The sequence below is a fragment of the Dromiciops gliroides genome, chromosome 1 (genome assembly GCF_019393635.1).
Source record: "Dromiciops gliroides isolate mDroGli1 chromosome 1, mDroGli1.pri, whole genome shotgun sequence".
Classification (NCBI taxonomy): domain Eukaryota; kingdom Metazoa; phylum Chordata; class Mammalia; order Microbiotheria; family Microbiotheriidae; genus Dromiciops; species Dromiciops gliroides.
The window spans coordinates 449529350-449548168 of NC_057861.1; positions in this window are offsets into that span (position 1 = coordinate 449529350).

The window sequence follows — 18819 nt, forward strand, 5'->3', positions numbered from 1 at the left end:
TTTTATCAGTGGCCTTTTAAACAGTCATTTCTAACTGAGAATTTATATGAGCCAGCTCATTTCAACACTAAGAACTAGGAGAAACAAAGGCTGGTGTTGATAGCTCTACACATTTCTTTTCCTATTATATGAGCCCCAAAGTTTCTAGTTTGAGGTTTACAAGTACATTTTAAGCAAATTCTGTTATTCTATAATGCCAAATGTGCAGCAAAGTAAGGATAGCTGAAAACAGAACAGATCAAGAAAAATGCCTGGAAGAGGAGAAACAGAACATTTAGATTACAGGTTTCTATTCTTAATTTACTGAACCACTTGGTAAAATATTGCATATTTTCTCTCATGAAAAGGGATTATTACTTTAAACTGCCTTTGCTTTTCTCCAAAAGTTCTATTTCTATAAAATTGAAAAAAAAATTTAGCATCAGGAACAAAATATTGGGAAGGACTAGCTCTCACTGTCGTGTAAGGAACCAGTTATTTTGCAAGTTCCCCTGGAGGGTCTCATTAGCCAGGAGCCAGAAGCAACTACCTGCCATATAGCACCAGGTTCTGAACAGAGGTAGAGTAGGACATGGTTCTTGTACAACAGGTTTAAAATCTAATTAGGCAAACAATATAAAAAGATACAGGGAGAACTGGGGTGATAGACTCAGAGGAAAGATAAGTGACAAATAACATGATGGTCTCACAACAGTCTGTCTTCAGGCAGCCTGAGGGTGGTCAAGTAAAAACATTGCAAAGGAACTTTTGAGGACAGACTGAACAGAACTAAGGGGAGTGAAAGGATACTGCCAAGTGATGCATGAATGCATAATGGAGCAGAATCATGTACAGGGCCCAAGTTTTCTCAACATTTTTCTGGAGCACAAAGAAAAAGAAGCAAATTTTGAAGTAAGAACATTTGTCAAGATTTAGCTGAGAGTGACAAGGAAAGGGATATAACAAATTGAACAAGAGACATAGGGCAAACAGGATTTAAGGGGAGTTTTGAGAGGAAGGGTACATTATAAAGACACAAGAACTGCCGCATTGGGTCAAATATGCATCCTCTCTAAGCTAGTATTTTATCACTAATGGTGGTACAAAGAGACCATGCTTATCTTCCTTGATATCAACCTCAGAAAGTTACGAAGATTTTTTTTAATTCAAGTTTTCCTTAATAAGCCATATATAGATTTGCCATTTCTCACCCTTTTTTGTTTTGGTTTGTTTTTGCGGGCAATGGGGGTTAAGGGACTTGCCCACGATCACACAGCTAGTAAATGTCAAGTGTCTGAGGCCGGATTTGAACTCAGGTATTCCTGAGTCCAGGGCCAGTGCTTTATCCACTGTGCCACCTAGCTGCCCCTCTCACCCTTTTTTAAGAACCATTCAAACCATCTCTGTTAGGAAAGAGTTCAATAATTTTGCTACTTCCTGGACTTTGTGTGTCTCTAGTACTTCCTTTTATTTGCCCTCAGTGGACCTTTTCTCAAGCTTTAAGGGGTGGCCTAGTTTTGTCTAATCTTCTGGGATTTTGTGAATAAGTTCAGGTTCCTCCTATATATATTCATCATGAAGTTACAGATACCTTCTCAGCTTCTCTCCCAGATGTAAGTACTAATTTTTCTTTTCTGGTCTCCATAAAGAAAATGTTCCCTTTTCTGACCTCTATATCAATTGCATCTTTTTGGAGACAAGACTTGTAGAACTTCAAAGTATCATGGTTTTATATGAGGAAAAGAAAATCGTATCTATTTTGTTCCCAATTCTTTGCCAACGATTCCCTGTAATTTATTGCCACAATAAGAAGCACATGAAGTAGATGTTACTCTTGACTCTCAAACATACCTTTAGGTTGACAGAGAAGCCTTCAATACATGCCTTATCAAAAATGTATTCTAGGCAGTCTCAGAATTGCCTTATCTCATATTTATTATCCTTTGCCAGAAAAGTTGTCTCCTGAAACCATGGACAGTACCAAGCATTTCCACAGGCATGGAAGGACTGAAAGAGCAATGGGGGAAGTGTTAAGGGAAGCAGAGACACAATCATAGCCTTATCAATTGCCTACCTTCTACTCCATGTGTTTAGTAGGGGAAAAGCCCAAAGATAAACCTAGGTTAGGGTCATTTCCTAGTTCTTGAGTCAGTGAAGCAATTCAATCCCCAAATCCTGGAGACTTTGTAAGAGCCTAACTCTTCTTTTGTGAAAAATCCAAATTACCTATAGGTAACAAAGTCAGTTAGACTAATTATCTGCCAGCAACCAATCACAGCCCTACCACCTTCTTAAACATTCCAACTAAGCCTACCCTGGTGTATAAATAAATTTGGCACAAAATAGTTCAACTTTAGCTAGATCCATGGTTTGTCCTTGCCATAGTGCTTTTTGAAGTAGTTTTTTCATAACTTCTATTCTTTCTTTCTTTCTTTCTTTCTTTCTTTCTTTCTTTCTTTCTTTCTTTCTTTCTTTCTGCAGGGCAATGAGTATTAAGTGACTTGCCCAGGGTCACACAGCTATTAAGTGTCAAGTGTCTGAGGTGGGATTTGAAATGAGGCTTCCTGAATCCAGGGCTGCTGCTTTATCCACTGTGCCACCTACCTGCCCCTCCAACTGCTATTTTTACCTATAGTGCTAACAGTTTATAATGATCCTTGATTCATTTTCTGGCTTATAATGGACAACTCAAAATATTTTAAATTTTCTAGTCTATATAATTTTCTATTTTTTCACATGAAAAATCAAAATATGTATGTAGGAGAAGTCAATATGATAATTTTGAAAGTTGATCTTAATATGTAAATTAGAGTTGTGACCTGACACAAGTATAGAACTAGGAGGGAGCTAATAGGTCATCGCATCCAGCCTCTTACCCAAAAGATGCATCATTATCTCATCAGGAACTTTTCCCTGAAAAATTATTAATATGCTTTCCTTTGAAAACAGAACACAGCAACAGAAAGCATACTACGTTTGGAGACAACCCTTTTTACTCTGGGGGCATTTTTAATTGTTATGAAATTCATCAAGTTCAGACCTGCTTCCCTATAGTTTCTACCTATTGGTACTTATTTTTTACCTCGTGGTTCAAGCAGAATAACCCCAATCCCTGTTCCATATGATTACTCTTTAAATATTTGAAATCTGCAATTCCTATTACTTGGACCAAACTAAACACCTTTCTATTTATCCTTCTTCATGGTGGAATCTGCCATTGGATCTAGCACTGAGCCTGGAGTTCAAATTAATCAGATATAAACCCAGATTTTATCTGACCCCAGGCCCAGGGCTAGCTGTGTGACCCTCAGCAAATCATTTAACTCCCTTAGCTTCCTCAACTATAGGACTAGACAGTAAGTCTCTGTAGAATTGAAACTGCATTAAAGAGTCACTGTGAGGAATACCTTTTGTAAATCTTAAATGTATAGAAATTCAACTATCATTATTATCTATAATTAAAATATAATTAAAATTCATTGCAATATTTAAGGTGTTAAATATCCATATAATATTAGCATAAAAATGAAGTAACTTTTTTTTTACTACAGTAGAAAATAACAATAACAATAAACTAAATAATTCCATGTCTCAGATTCAATCATATCAATATCATTTGGCCCTAATTCTTCCTTTAAGGTTTAAGGAGTTGCAAGTTCATGTGATTTCATGCCAGTTAGTCATTCAAGAAATGCTTCATGTTATTGGTCATTCTCCCTCTCTCTCTTTTTTTTTTGGTTGGGCAATGAGGGTTAAATGACTTGCCCAAGGTCACACAGCTAGTAAGTGTCAACTGTCTGAGGCCATATTTGAACTCAGGTCCTCCTGACTCCAAGGCTGGTGCTGTATCCACTGTGCCACCTAGCTTCACCCGGTCATTCTCTCTCTTTGTTTTTTTTAGTGAGGCAATTGAGGTTAAGTGACTTTCCCAGGGTCACACAGCTAGTAAGGATTAAGTGTCTGAGGCCGGATTTGAACTCAAGTACTCCTGACTCCAGGGCTGGTGTCCACTGCACCACCTAGCTGCCCCAGTCATCCTCTTTTAAAGTCAAACCCTAGGGAAGACAACATTGGTGGCTTGTTGTTTAGTCATATTCAACTCTTCATGATCCCAGTTGGGGTTTTCTCAGCAAAGATACTGGAGTGGTTTGCTATTTCCTTTTCCAGCTCATTTTTTAGATGAGGAAACTGAGGCAAACAGCTTAAAAGACTTGCCCAGGGTCACAGAGCTAGTAAGTGTCTGAGGCCAGATTTGAACTCAGCAAGATGAGTTTTCCTGACTCCAGGCTCAGCAAGCTATCTCTCCACTGCTCCATCTAAGGGACTCTTTGGTAACTAGTAGACAGTGACTATTGAGAAGGCATTGGGGAGATTAGAATATTAGGGGGAGCAGAAAAAGATTCCCTATTTCCTGATGTTCAGTCTCTTGATGAAAAGGAGAATCACTATCACTGGCTGAGGTGTTCCCTTCCTCAATACCTTGATAATGCTTTATTTGAGAAATGAAATATACTCTTCCACTCCATTGCCCAAGGCCCTAGTAGAATGAAGAAGTAATTCTCCCACCTCTGAAACAGGGCATACTCTGCCACCTTCAAACGTCACTGTGCCTGTATCTTTTATAGGTCTAGAGAGAGGGCAAAATAAAAACCATTAAGTTTATAGAGGAAAAGGCCATAAAAATGTTATTAAGATGCTTTTCAATCCTATTTATTAGTTATTGACTGTCCTGTCATATAAAGTAAATCAGGATAGTAAGATTATGTCACTGTACCTATAGGATTCCACTCCTGCATTTGCACCTCAATGTTATGTCTTGTTTTATTTTTTCAAATGAAGTCTACAAGTCAGGATTTTTAATGACAATAATAATACATTATTGTTTTAAAACATTTTGATGTTACTTATATGTAAATGTATTTCCGTGATAACAGCAATTGCTAGCATTTATTTATATAGCATTTTAAGAAGTTTGCAAATTGCTTTTGGATCAGGGAAGGGAATAGGCATTTATTTAGGGCCTACTATGTACCAGGCACTGTGCTAAGCACAACAACCTTGTGAGATAGGTAAAATTATTATTCCCATTTTACTGATGAGGAAATTGAGGCTAAGTTAGGTTAGATGCCTTACCTAGGATCCCACAGCAAGCAGGTGTCTGAGGCAGGTTTTGTACCCAAGTCTTCCTTACTCCAGGTCCAGTACTCTATCCATTGAGGCGCCTTACTTGACTTCTTCATTAAGTACTTAGTGTAGTCACAGCCTTGTTACCTGATACAAGTGCAGGACCAGGATGGAACTGGGTCATCCCATCCAGCCTCTTACCCAAATGATGCATCGACAGCTCACCAGGAATGTGTCCCTGAAAAATGATTAATCAGCTTTCCCTTGAAGGCCATTAGTGACAGAAAGAATACTACCTCCTGAAACAACCCATTTCGTTTTGGGGGGCAATTCTAATTGTTATGAAATTCTTCTTTCTATCAAGTCCAGACCTGCTTCCCTGTAGTTTCTATCTACTGGTACTTATTTTTCACCTCTGGGACCAAGCAGAATAAATTCTTAATAAATAAATTGTTAATAAATTGCACATACAGAGAGTAAGTTCTCAGCCTGCCCTTGAGTTTCTTGCCATCTAGTTCAGAGACACAAGATACAGTATGAAGAATATATAGAATAATAGGATAAAACCATAGAATGTCAGTGTTAGATAGTACTTACTGGGTGGCATTGTTTAAAAAATAAATGCCAGACAGTGCAAGAAAAATGTGTTCAAATAACCCATTTGGATAGTTCTTAGCTGTGAACGTGTCTCTAAGCCTCAATTTTCTCATCTGTAAAATCAAACTTCTAGTCTTTACTTCAGTGGTAAGGAACAAATGAAACAACATACTTCTATAAAGCATTTTGTAAATTAACTTCCACATATATTTATACTGTTTTTATAATGCTCTCTTCTTCATTTTGCTGTTAATAACAATAACAGTAAATAGCATGTATATACCACTTTAAGGTTTGCAAAGCACTTTACAAATATCATCTAAATAACTGTCCTGGGAGGCACATGCTATTATTATCCACATTTCGTACATGAAGAAACTGAGACAGACAGAGGTTAAGTGACTTGCTCAAGGTCACACAGCTAATAAGTATCTTAAGGCAGGATTTGAACTCAGGTCCTCTTGACTCCAAGTCTACCACTCTGTCCACTGCAGGGAGACTGGGGTTGGGGAGAAGTTAAATGCTTTATCTAATATCGTCTGGAGAGGAAATGGTACCCCTTGCATTTGAATCCATTGTTCTTTCCCTTAACAGAATGACTCAAGAATTTGCACAGCAGAGCATAATCAAATGTCAAATTGTGTGGTATTAACTACACACCTTTAAGCAGTTTTTCATTCATCCTTGTTCTGATTCCTAAACTTTTTAGGGTTTTGTTTAAACTTTTGTAAAGTAACTTGATGTGAGGAATATAATTTAATTTACTTTCAACTTTTTGTGATTTTGGAATAAACACCTGATTTGTTTTTCTTGTAGAGTTAACATTATAGAATAGGTTAGGAAGAAGAATCCTCACAGAAAGTGAAACTTGAACTTGTTCTTGAAGGAAAAGTTTCTAGAAGGATTTAGTACCAGGTTCCTTGAAACACGAGCTTGAGATGAGTGAAAGTCAACGGGAACAAAACAATCCAAGTCCAAGACCAGAATGAGCAATGATTATGAGAGCACCAGTATTTCTTGTTAGTGGTGGTGGTGGTGGTCCTTCATTCTCAAAGAAGACCATGACATTGGGATGATGTGACTTTCTAAGTGAGGGAGGGCTGTGCAAAGTCACCAACCTTACTTTCTCCTCCAGAACCATCTGGGTCCAGTAGCAAAATATATATCAAAACAACTGGAGATGGCCCTGGATGTTTAAGGCAATTGGGGTTAAGTGACTTGACCAGGGTCATATGGCTAGTAAATGTCTGAGGTAATATTTGACCTCAGGTCCTCCCCACTTTAGGGTCAGTGCTCTATCCACTGTACCACCTAGCTGCCTCTAGGAGCACCAGTAAGGAGGTGAGTCTCAGCAGAGTGAGGGGATCATATTTGGAAGTAATGAGAAAGGTTTGGACAGGGGTGAGGCCTGTATATGAAAAACCTTTGAACTTAGATTCAAGGCTTAAATGCTTAGTGTTATAGACCATTATCAGGAGAGAAATATGATAAAAGCAGTGTTTCAGAAGTTCATGAGTTCAAATCTGGACTTAGACACTTACTAGCTATGTGACCCTGGGTAAATCACTTAACTCTGTATGTCTTGGTTTCCTCATCTGTAAAATGAGCTGGAAAAGGAAATGGCAAATCACTCCAGTATCTTTGCCAAGAAAACCCCAAAAGGGGTCACAGAGAGTCAGACATGACTGAAAATGAGTCTACAACAATAAAAGTATTTTATGAAGATTTATCTGCTAGTGATATATAGACCTGGATAAGCTAAATGAATAGAAAGGGGTAGAGGAAAGAAGACTGTTTTGGATGTTACTCCTGCCATCCAGTTGTGAAGTGGTAAGGCTGTAGACTGGGATGTTACTGAATGAAATGGAAAGAAATACTGTGAAGAAAAGGGAATGTTATAAGAATTTATTAAATGCCTGCTGTTTGCTGGGTACTGTGCTTAACACTTTAAAAAAATATGATCTCATTTGATCCTAACAATTCTGTGAGGTAGGTGCTATTAGTATGCTCATTTTACAGTTGAGGGAACTGAGGCATTAAGTCATTTGCCCAGCGTCACACAGCTACTAAGTGTCTGAGGCTGAAATTGAACTCAGGTCTTCCTGACTCCAGGCCCAGCTAACTGCTATTGGAAATAACCAAAAAGATCTGCTAACTGATTGGATTTAGGAGAGGGAGGGAGGAATAAAAGACTTCAAGCATAAATAACCAGAAAGCATGATGACTGTTGAATTTTGGAAGAGTAGGGAATCAAAGTTTATGGTCCACAGACTCCCTTGCCCTCATGAGTGGGTTCCCTGTGGAGCCCTGTCTCTGCTAATAGGCATGGTGTTCTCTTAGGACTAAGCCTCTGATGAATTTAGCTTTACTGTTAGACATTATTACCCCCTATTGTAAGAATTCCCTAGGACATCTTAGCCACGGAGGGAAACACAGCTCCTTCCTGACCAGGAGGTATATGCTTTTCAGTAAGGTCAAAGTATGAGTCCCAATGGGTATTTCCTATTCTGCTGGGTTGACAGAATTAGATACAAACATATAACATGTAATCATGTTTTATCTTTAGTTTCTAATTGGCTACACTCTGCTGATCATAAGCATTTACTAATTACTAATAAGTATTCATGCCTCCCTGTAGGTAGCATACCATACATTTTGCTAATTATACCTACTTTACCACTGACCAAAAAAATCCCTTTGACCTTTCCCCCACCCCCAACAGCAAAGCTGATCATTCCTGCCTAGTCTCTACCTATCCCGTTTTTCCTACTGTGATGTGGCCTTGAAGCCAACCTGGGCTTTTCTTATCCCTCCTCATTTCATGCTCTGTTAGGTATAGCTCATCTTCTTTCTTATTATTGGGCCTTCACCACTACTACCCCCTCCTAACTTCTTTACTGAATGAGAAGGGAATTCCAGGCAGCTCCTTGCAAGACTATTATGCTCACCATGACATCCCTATATCAGACAGTGACACTCTAGCAATTTACACTCTATAATAATCCCACCCTCTCTTAATCTTTGGTTTCTTCCTATCTACTGGTTTCTTCCACACTGCCTTCAAACATGCCCAAATCATTTTAAAGAACCTTCACTAGACCTTACCATCACCTCAAGCTATTGTCGTTTATTTTTCTTCCCTGTCTCAGTCAAATTTCTAGAAAAAGCTGACCATACTGTACTCATTGTTTCCAAGTTCTCTCATTCACTCCTCAGTCCTTTGACCTTATTCGAATTTTATTACTCAATGGAACCTACTGTTTCCAAAGTTATTTGTGATCTCTTAATTGGCAAATCTAATGGCCCTTTCTCAGTCTTCATCCTGCTTGACCTCTCTGCTGCATTAGACACTGTTAGCTTCCTTGTGCCCTGGTATACTTCCTCTTTTGTGAGTTTTTATGACCCTAATCTGTGCAGTTTCTTTTCCTACCAGCTTGACCACTCCTCATTCTCCTTTCCTAGATCATAATTCATGTCCTGCTCCCTACCTGTGGGTATTATCTGTCTTTGTCCTACACCCTCTTCCCTTTCCTTTTCCCTTTCTATTCATTCTCTTTCTCATTCTCTCTCTCTCTCTCATTTTTCTCTCTCTCCTCCCCACCCCATCAACTCCCATGGGCTCAATTATCATCTCTATGCAGATGACTCTCAGATCTTTATATCTAGTCTAGTATATCTAGTCTCTCCACTCAGCTTCAGTCCCACATCATATCAACTATCTATTGGACATTTGAAAATGAATGTTGTAGCCAGGTATGGTGGCAAATGCTCCTGCTACTCTGGAGGCTAAGGCTGATGAATTTCTAGAATTTGGGAGCTCTGAGCTGCAGTGGGGCTGAAGCCATTCAGGTGTCCACATTAAGTCTGGTACCAATATGGTAAGCATCTAAGAGAGACAGAGACAGAGGAGGGGGGTACCTAAAAGTACCTAAGAAGGTCAAAGCAGTCCAGATAAAAAATGGAATAGGTCAAAATTATCTTCTTGTTTGATGGTGGGGTCAGGCCCATGAGTATTGTTGTTCAGTCATGTCCGACTCTTTGTGACCCCATTTGGGATTTTCTTGGCAAAGATACTGGAATGGTTTGCCATTTCCTTCTCCATCTCATTTTACAGATGAGGAAACTGAGGCAAACAGGGTTAAGCAACTTGCCTGGGGTCACACAACTAGTAAATGTCTAAGGCCAGATTTGAATTCAGCTCTTCCCTACTCTAGGCATAGAATTCTGTCCACTGCACCACCTAGCTGCCCAGGCCCATGAATAGCTGATGCATTTCTAGCCTGGATGAGATAGGGAGACCCGATCTCAAAAACAAACACCTCCCCTCCCCCCTCCCCCCAAAAAAAACCCCAAGAAAAAGCAATATGGATATCTTAGTGGCATTCAAATTCAACATGTCCAAAATTAGAATTCATCATCTTTCCTCCTAGACCTACTGATCTTCCAAATTTTCTTGTTTCTGTTGAAGGTACCACCATTCTTCTATTCAACCCAGGTTTACCACTCCAATAATGTCCCCAAAATTTAATTAGTTGCTAAATCTTGTAGTTTCTCCATCTGTATCATTCATATCTAGTGCTCCTCTCTGCTTTCACAGCCACCCCTTTAGTTTTATTGTCATTGTTTTAGTTGTTTCAGTTGTGTCCAACTCTTCATAACCTCATAAGTGTTTTCTTGGCAGAGATACTGGAGTGGTTTGCCATTTTCAGCTCATTTTACTTATCCAGGGTCACACAGCTAGAAAATGTCTGAGACCAGATTTGAACTTGGGTCTTGCTGACTCCAAGGCCTGGCACTCTTTCCTCTGCACTACCTAGCTGCCTTCCCTTTAGTTTAGACCCTCATCTCTCAGTGGGACTGTTACAGTGGTTTCCTAATTGGTCTCTCTGTCTCAAGTCACTCACCACTTCAATCTATCCTCCCCACAGCTGTCAAAGTGCTTTTCCTTAAGTGCTAATCTGATCATGCTAGTGCCCTATTCAATAAACTCAAAAGGATACCTATGGCCTCTGGGGGAAAATACACATACACACACACATGCCCCTCCCTGTTTGTTTTTTTTCCCTAACCTATCTTTCCAGTTATATACATCATCCTCTTCCTGTACTTTATGATCTAGCCAGACTGGCCTTCTCTCTCTTTCTCACACAGGACACTACATTTCCCAACTCCATGCCTTTGGACTAGCTCTCCTCCATGTCTGGAACACACTCCCTCCTCTGCTCCACCCCACAGAATCCCTTTCTTCCTGCAAGATGCAGATTGAGTGCCCATTTTGCAATCTTTTCATGATTCCCCCAATTGCTAGTGTCCTCTCTTCCTGAATACCTTACTTTATTATCTAGTTATTTTGCATCTCATTATACTGTGTCTACTTTTTTATGTGTTGTCTTGCTCAATAGAATGTAAGCTCTTTGAGAGTAGAGAGGGTTTTATTTTTTGTTTTCATATCCCCAGTGACTAACACTATGACTGATATAAGTAGGCATTTAATACATGCTTCTGGATTAATTAATTGATTGATTACTATAGGCCAGGTAATATAAGTTCTTACTTATATAATGCCTACTATGTGCCAGGCACTGTGCTAGGCACTTTACTAATATCTCATTTAATCTTCACAATAGCCCTGCAAGGTAGGTGCTGTTATTACCCATATTTTACAGCTGAGGAAACTGAAGCAAACAGAAACTAAAGACATGCCCAGGGTCACACAGTTAGTAAGGGTCTGAGTCAGGATTTTAACTAAGATCTTCCTCATTCCAGGCCCATAACTCTGTCTGTTGCAGTACTTTCCAGGCATTGCTATAGGTGCTGGGGCTACAAAAGGAGAAGTAAAACATTCTGTGACCTGAAGGAGGTCATATTCTATCAGCAGAGATAATATCTGCATATGTAAACATATAGATGAAATATATGCAAATTATATTGCATATATTTTTGTAAGGAAGGAACAAGCCACACAGATAACAGAGTCAGGATCTGAACCCAGGCCTTTTCAGTGTTTGTTCCACCACTCTGTTTTAGATAAGTTGAATATGAGGTGCTTAGATACACATATGGAAATGAAAATAAATCTCAAAGGAGAGATCAGGACTTTAAAATGACTGTAGGTGAGTAAGTCAATGACAGAATAAGATGGAGACCTATTAAGGGATAGGGAGAGGAGCCATTGAAGGAGACAATCCAGGATCAGAGACATAGGAAGGGTGCCAGAAGAATACAGTATCATGGAAGACTCATTCTCAGCTGTCTATCCACTAAGGTCCCTAGATAGTTTTAATTTAATATTTTGTAATTATTGTCAATTTTTTCAGAACAGGACCACATATTATACATTTTGAATACCACTTCTCTGCCTCCTCTGTAGCCCCTAGTTCAATGCACACTTTTGGTGCTGAATAATGTTTGGGAGATGAATTTTTCAGTCTGCAGAAGGAATGACACTCCACTAGACTTAAATGTTTGTTTCTGGCTTCTGATTTCAATTTTCCAGTACCATTTTGAATTCTCATTTTTAGGTCAAAATGTTAGCCAATATTTCCTTCAGCAGTCCTCTCTAATTCCTCCCTTTCCCTCCAAGTTTCCTTCCTATTTTACTCTAACCTTCTACTGCCAAGTTAAAGAGGTGGGTTTTTTCCTACTTCATTATGCAGATCAATATTGAAAATGGGCCCACTATCAATATGTCCTTATGTCTGTTGTGGTTGATACTGACCCATTAATGACTTTTTGAAAGTCTTACTAAAGACATTACATTGTTTACCCATTATGTGGTCTACAAAGATCTTATTCCCTGACTTATTGATGAGAATGTCATGTGGAATAATAGACTTGTTCAAATTGAGATAGATTATAACTATTGTTTCTCCTTTTTCTTCTATTTAATATTCCTGTCATTCCATTATAGAAGGATTATTTTTACAGGACTTTTTTTCCCCCAGTCATGTCATATATAAATATCTAGTTGGTATTGATTCTGTGTGTATAGGCCTGAGACACATTATTTATATGTATTTATAATTATGGTACTTAAAATTTATATAAGTTTATTATATTAACATAAAAATTAAAAGTTTTTTCCTGCTATGGTAAAATGGAAAAGAAAAAAGAAAACCTGATGGGTAGAAAAAAATTATATAGTACAATACTAAAGATTTGGCAGTATATCATAGGTAGTAAATTAGTCATTAAATATAAACTGAAGACAAGTAATGTTCATTTCCTATAGAATTCAGCTTTGTACTGAGGTGGCTTGGTCTAGTGCATAACTATTAGTCAAGTCTGACATTCCAATCCTGTCTTAGATACCTAAGGCCTATGTGTTCATAGGAAGTTCCCCTAAGCTCCTATGGCTATCAGTAGTTGCATCTATCTCTAGGGGTATAGTGCAGCCAGTTGTGATGTTTAAAATCTAAATGTGTGGTCGCCTTATCTGCCCCACCCCAGTGTGTGTGTGGGGGGGTAGAACTAGCTAAGTTTACGGACAAATTCGGCAACAATTTAGGCTTTTAAGCATGTATTAAAGTATATTAGGGGTTAGCCAAGAGAGAGAAAGAAAGCCACCTTCACCTAGCAATCCACGCTTCTAAAGAGAACATGTGACGTTCTGAAAGTTAGGAGATCTGTCTACCCTTCTTTCTTCTCCTGCCACAAGCTGGTCCTCTGTGCATTTTACTAGAAGTTTCCTGCAGGACTCGAAGAGGGGCAGTCCACACACACAGCTCCAAGTTAATTGGCTGGTCCATTGATTGACATGACTTACAGGTGGGCTATGAATAGATGTAACTTCCAGACACCGGGCAGCTTCTGGATGCTAGTCACATGCTTTCTTTTCAGGGGGCATCACCCTGGTTCTCACAATGCCTTTTTCAGCAGGGGGTGGCACCCTGATTCTCACACAGTTCAAATACATTTTCAGTATGAACATTTATATCTCAGAAATTGTCACATGCTATATGTAAATCAGGGCTTGATTCATTGTTTCCTTGATTGTCTAGATTTAAGAAAGTGATGGAGAAAATGTTATCAATTTAGATTAAACCTAAAAGTTTTTCAAGCAAACTTTTATTTTTCTTCAGAGAGCTGGTTATTAAACATTTACCAACACTTCCCTGTGGCATTTGTGAAATGATAATATTACTTGCATCCTTTTTCCTCACAGGATTATTGTGAAGAAAATATTTTCTCTATACAAATATGAATTATTATTTGTAAGTGATTTTCAATAGTATAGCTAGCAATAAAACAGAAAATGTTTTTTCCATAAGTTATAATAAAAAATTGTATAGCTAGCTATACATCTAGAAGAATTAGATTACATAGAACATTAATGCCTTAGTCACACCATATTTCTATTTGGAATTTTGATCGGTAAAGCAAGGGAGTTGATGAGAAGGAAAGATTATCTAGGAAATTTTGAACTAAAATTAAGGTAATTTCACAGGGTATCACTATGGAAAATAATTAGAAACTGCTTTTGTACCTTAATAATTCAATTAAAATATGAAACATAATAGTACCCTTCTGATTTTTAAAGTAAGTAATCAAAGGGGTGGGTGGTCTTTTGATAGTTTTAACTGAGAAGGCTAGTTTCAGCAGTTTTTTCATAGATTAAAAACCAAAAATTTTACAATAGAAATATAATGCAAGGGAATCCATGCCTTTGCTATCCCGTTTTACTTGTTCAGTTGATAAATGATGGATTTTAGTCTTTGATGCTGTCAATTTGACACTTCTCGGCAGTATTAAATTCACTAAAAAAGTAATCATATTTTTATTATCTTATATACTTTCAGAAAGTAAGTAAACTGGTGATTTTATTAAGCATTTATTAACTGTGTCATGGCTTGTGCCTTACCTCACACTTAATGGTAAACATCGGGCCTGTACATTGTGAAGACTTGAAACATATTTCTTAAATGGGGAGGACATAGAACATGTCCTGAAGGACAGAAGAAAACAGCACTGAGAAAATAAACGTGTCAACATCCCATAAAAATGAAAATGACATTTTCTAGAGAAGAAAAATGGCTTTTTCTCTTTTCCTAGATAACACAAGTTTTACTTTAAGAATCTTCATAAAGACTAACTATTAGAGCAGTGTCAACAATAGAGACAGTAGTTAATTAATTATTGTGGTAAAGAAGCACATTTAAGGTTAACTCTACAATTAAGGGACATGATAGAAATAAGACTACCACCAGCTCAGATATCCAATAATCTGATATTTCATGGTTTATTTTAAAAATAGATACTTGTAGTCAGGAATTGTTTAAGTGTAAGTAAAATCTTGCTTAGAGGTTGTTGTTGGGGGTTTCTTGGACAATGTACTGGAGTGGTTTGCCATTTCATTCTCCAGCTCATTTTACAGAAACTGAAGCAATCTGGCTTAAGTGACTTGCCCAGGGTCACATAGCTGGTAAGTGTCTGAGGCCAATTTGAACTCAGGTCTTTCTGACACCAGGCCATGGGCTCTATCCACTGTGCCACCTAGCTTCTTAGAAGTAGAGATTTAGATAAGATGAATCCTCAAATTCCTTTCAATCTCTTTAAAGGGAAAAGACTAGATCTGTATTTTATTCACTATGCTAATTCCAGTTACAACCCATCAGTTAGTAGCATTGTTTTCCCCTCTCTTTAGTACCTTCTCTTTTCTCCCACTTCTGACTCTGTGTCTGAATTTAGTATTGCCCCACAAATCATGAACAACAAATTCAAACTAAATATATCATTTTCTGCCTCACTACTAGAAATTGACATGGGAAACAGTAAGAAATTTTGTGAATTTGATGTTTCCCATACCAAATGACCCCTATGGATTATAGCGAAATGCTTTAATGCTATGAAATATTAAATCCAAAGCAATCAGAGAGAGCTAACCATGGTTTTAAGTGTGGCACTCCTTCAAAGATCTGGGATTTCATTCCTAAGGGTGTTCCTTCTGTCAGTAATGATAGTGGTGACCTCTCAATAGTTTGTGGTTGCTTTTTAAGAGTTGCTGTGGCCAAACAATTTCATTACCCTTTCTGTCCCTGGTGATTAGCCTGACTTGGAGTCAGAAGTAACATGGGCTTGAATCCAAAGGCATCATCAAAGAAGAAACAGGGCTGGATTTAGAGAAAGAATACCTGAGTCTGAATCCTGGCTCTGCAACTTGCTACCCGTGTGAACTTGGGCAAGTCACTTGACTACCTGGGGCCTTGAGTTTCTCACCTGTAAAGGGAGGGGGTGGAGCAGATGACCCAAATTGGAGATTTTTTCCAATCTATAGCTATGACCCTAAAATGCTGTCTGCTAGCTAAAGGATGTACTCAGAATTTTAACACTTGAAGATCCTTTTATCTGATCATAGCTCATCCTTCTAGTCCTATGCTTTACTTCCTAAATCTATTCATTGATCATATACCATGCTCAGGGGTGTGCTAATAAATGTTTAACAAGTCACTGGGGGGAGGAGGGGGAAAGAAGGGGAGAAGTATACACACTTTTAATTTTAGATAATCAGGGTTAAGTGACTTGTCCAGGGTCTGTCTGTCTGTCTGTCTCTTTCTCTCTCTGTCTCTGTCTCTCACACATACTTTAAAGTTTAATCTACATTATTAATATTTTCTCTGTCACTCTCTTAAATCCAAATAATCCACAAGATAATCAATCAAGCTCTGCTTTGTAGTGTTTGATGATTTCTAATGTATAAATGCTCAAAATAAACATATAACAATCAGCTTTCTCCAGCCAGTCTGAGCTGGATCCAGCACATCTATAGACTTTTCATAACCTTATTCTTTGTCTTCACTGTGACCTCCAATCCTTCCACCTCTCATTACTTTCATAGGATCATAAACTAGCAGCTGAAAGGGACTTTACAGATCATCCAGTCAGACCTCCTCATTTTACAGGTAAGGAAGTAGGGCCCAGAATTAAGTTACTCTTCTAGGATCACATAGGTAGTAATAGAGCAGGGATTCAAACCTGGGTCCTGTAATTTCAAAGCCGGCAGTCTTTCCATTCGACCACACTGCCTGTCATCATCACCCCAGCTTTGGCTTCACTTTTCTCCTTTTCCAAACCTGAAGCTTTAGTTAACTAGTTCACACCCATAGTTTTCTCTACCCTTGAATCCCTTGCTATTACATGTCAGGCCATGGCTGACCCCAGCTAATTAACTTCTACTATCAATCAAACTTCTAGAAAAAGCTGTTTTCATGTGTTGCCCCCATTTCCTTTCCATTCATTTGTTCCTAAACCCATTCATTGCAATATGGCTTCTACCCTGAACACTCAGCTGAAATTGCTCTTTCTAAAGTACCAATGATCTCTTGGCAAATTGTATGGCATCTTCTTCATCCCTCTGTGCACATGCAAAGACCTTCTTGCTCACTCTAGCCATTTCTCACCCAAATTATTTTGTATCTCTTAAGTCATATCTTGTAAGTGAAAGGAATCCAAGTGGTGCAGTGAATGAAGTTCTGGGTCTAAAGTCAGGAAGACATGAATTCAAAGCCTACTTCAGAAACTTACTTAACTGTGTGACCCTGGACAAGTAACTTATTTTCTCTCAGACTCAGTTTCCTCATCTGTAAAAAGGGAGTAAAACTAGCAACTGTGTTAAGATAATGGATTTAGCATATACTCAGGGACCCACCTGGAGATTAATTTAAACTGATTGAATTGGATAAGGCAACTGACTGCTGACTGGATTACTGGCTGACTTGACTGGATTACTGGCTGACTTCTAGTTAACTAGATTCTAAGAACATCTGCTTGTACTTAAGGGTACTTAAGAAAGCATGGTTCTCAGAAGCTAACAACTTTGAACTTTGACCACCTTTGGGTCCAGTCAACCAATCAGCTTGAAGAACCTCCCATTTCTGAGAGGAGAACAGGAAGGAGGAAGCGGAGGCTGCTCAGGGAACTCGGTCTCTTTGCTTTGAGACATCGTGGTGCTGGAGACAAGGCTTCAGAAGGAGGAGATTAGGAAAGCTAGGATTGCCAGGTTATAGGAATTCTGTTCTCAATCTTTCTCTTTTCTTTTACTATCTTTCAACAAACGCTTAAAAACCTAAACTCGTTTATTAGTGATCTTAGTCAGTTTCTCCCCAAAACTGGGGGGACAGATTAGAACCTACATTTAGACATTTAAATAACATGCAACTACCTCACAGAATTGTGAAGACTGAGTTAAGATAACATACAAAGTCCTTTGCAAACTTTAAAGTGTTTATATAAATGCTAATTAATATTATTGTTATGTATTATGTATCTAATTATCTGTGTGTATGTGTATTCCATATTTCCCCTTGCTAAACTATAAACTCCTGAAGGGTAGGAATTATCTCATTTCTGTCTTTGTCTCCTAGTACATAGCATAGAGCCTGGCACAAAGTAGGCGTTGAATTAATGCTTTTTGATTGATTAATTTCTCTGAGTCTCAGCTTCTCCAAATATAAAATTCCCAAAGGTAAAATGGAGATAACATCTGCCTTGACTGCCTCATGGACTTGATGTGAGAATTGAATTAGATAGTATATGTAAGAAGATTTCTATACTTTAAGGCACCTTCATGTTTCATGTGCTCAGTGTCATCTGGCATTGTCAGTAGGGTGCTGAACTTGGAATCAGAGTGACTGGGGATCAGAATCTGTCTCTGATATTTATTCATTATGTCACCATGAGCAAGGTAATTAACCTCTCTGAGACTCAGTTTCCTGATCTGAAATGGGGTCTAATAATATCTACAGGTAAGTGTTTCATAGGTTCTGCCTGAGGCTCAAATAAGGTAAGGCGTAGGCTAGCCAATATAGTAGCATAAACTTATAATGCCTGACACTAGGGAAGGCTGAGGTTGGCACTGGATGATTGATTGAATTTGGGAATTCTGAGAAGGGGCTGAAGCTGATCGGGTAACTCCACCCCGTCCTGTACCAATATGATGAGTCAGGGACTACCAGGCTTACTAAAGAGGTGTAAAGCTAGGGGTGAGCTGGAGTTGGCATGTACTAGCTAGTGACAGGTTGTTGTTAAATTTCCAATGTGAGCATTCCCACCTTGGAAATGTGCAAACAGGAGGCATCTAGGTAGTACAATAGATAGAACACCTGCCCTGGAGTCAGGAGGGCT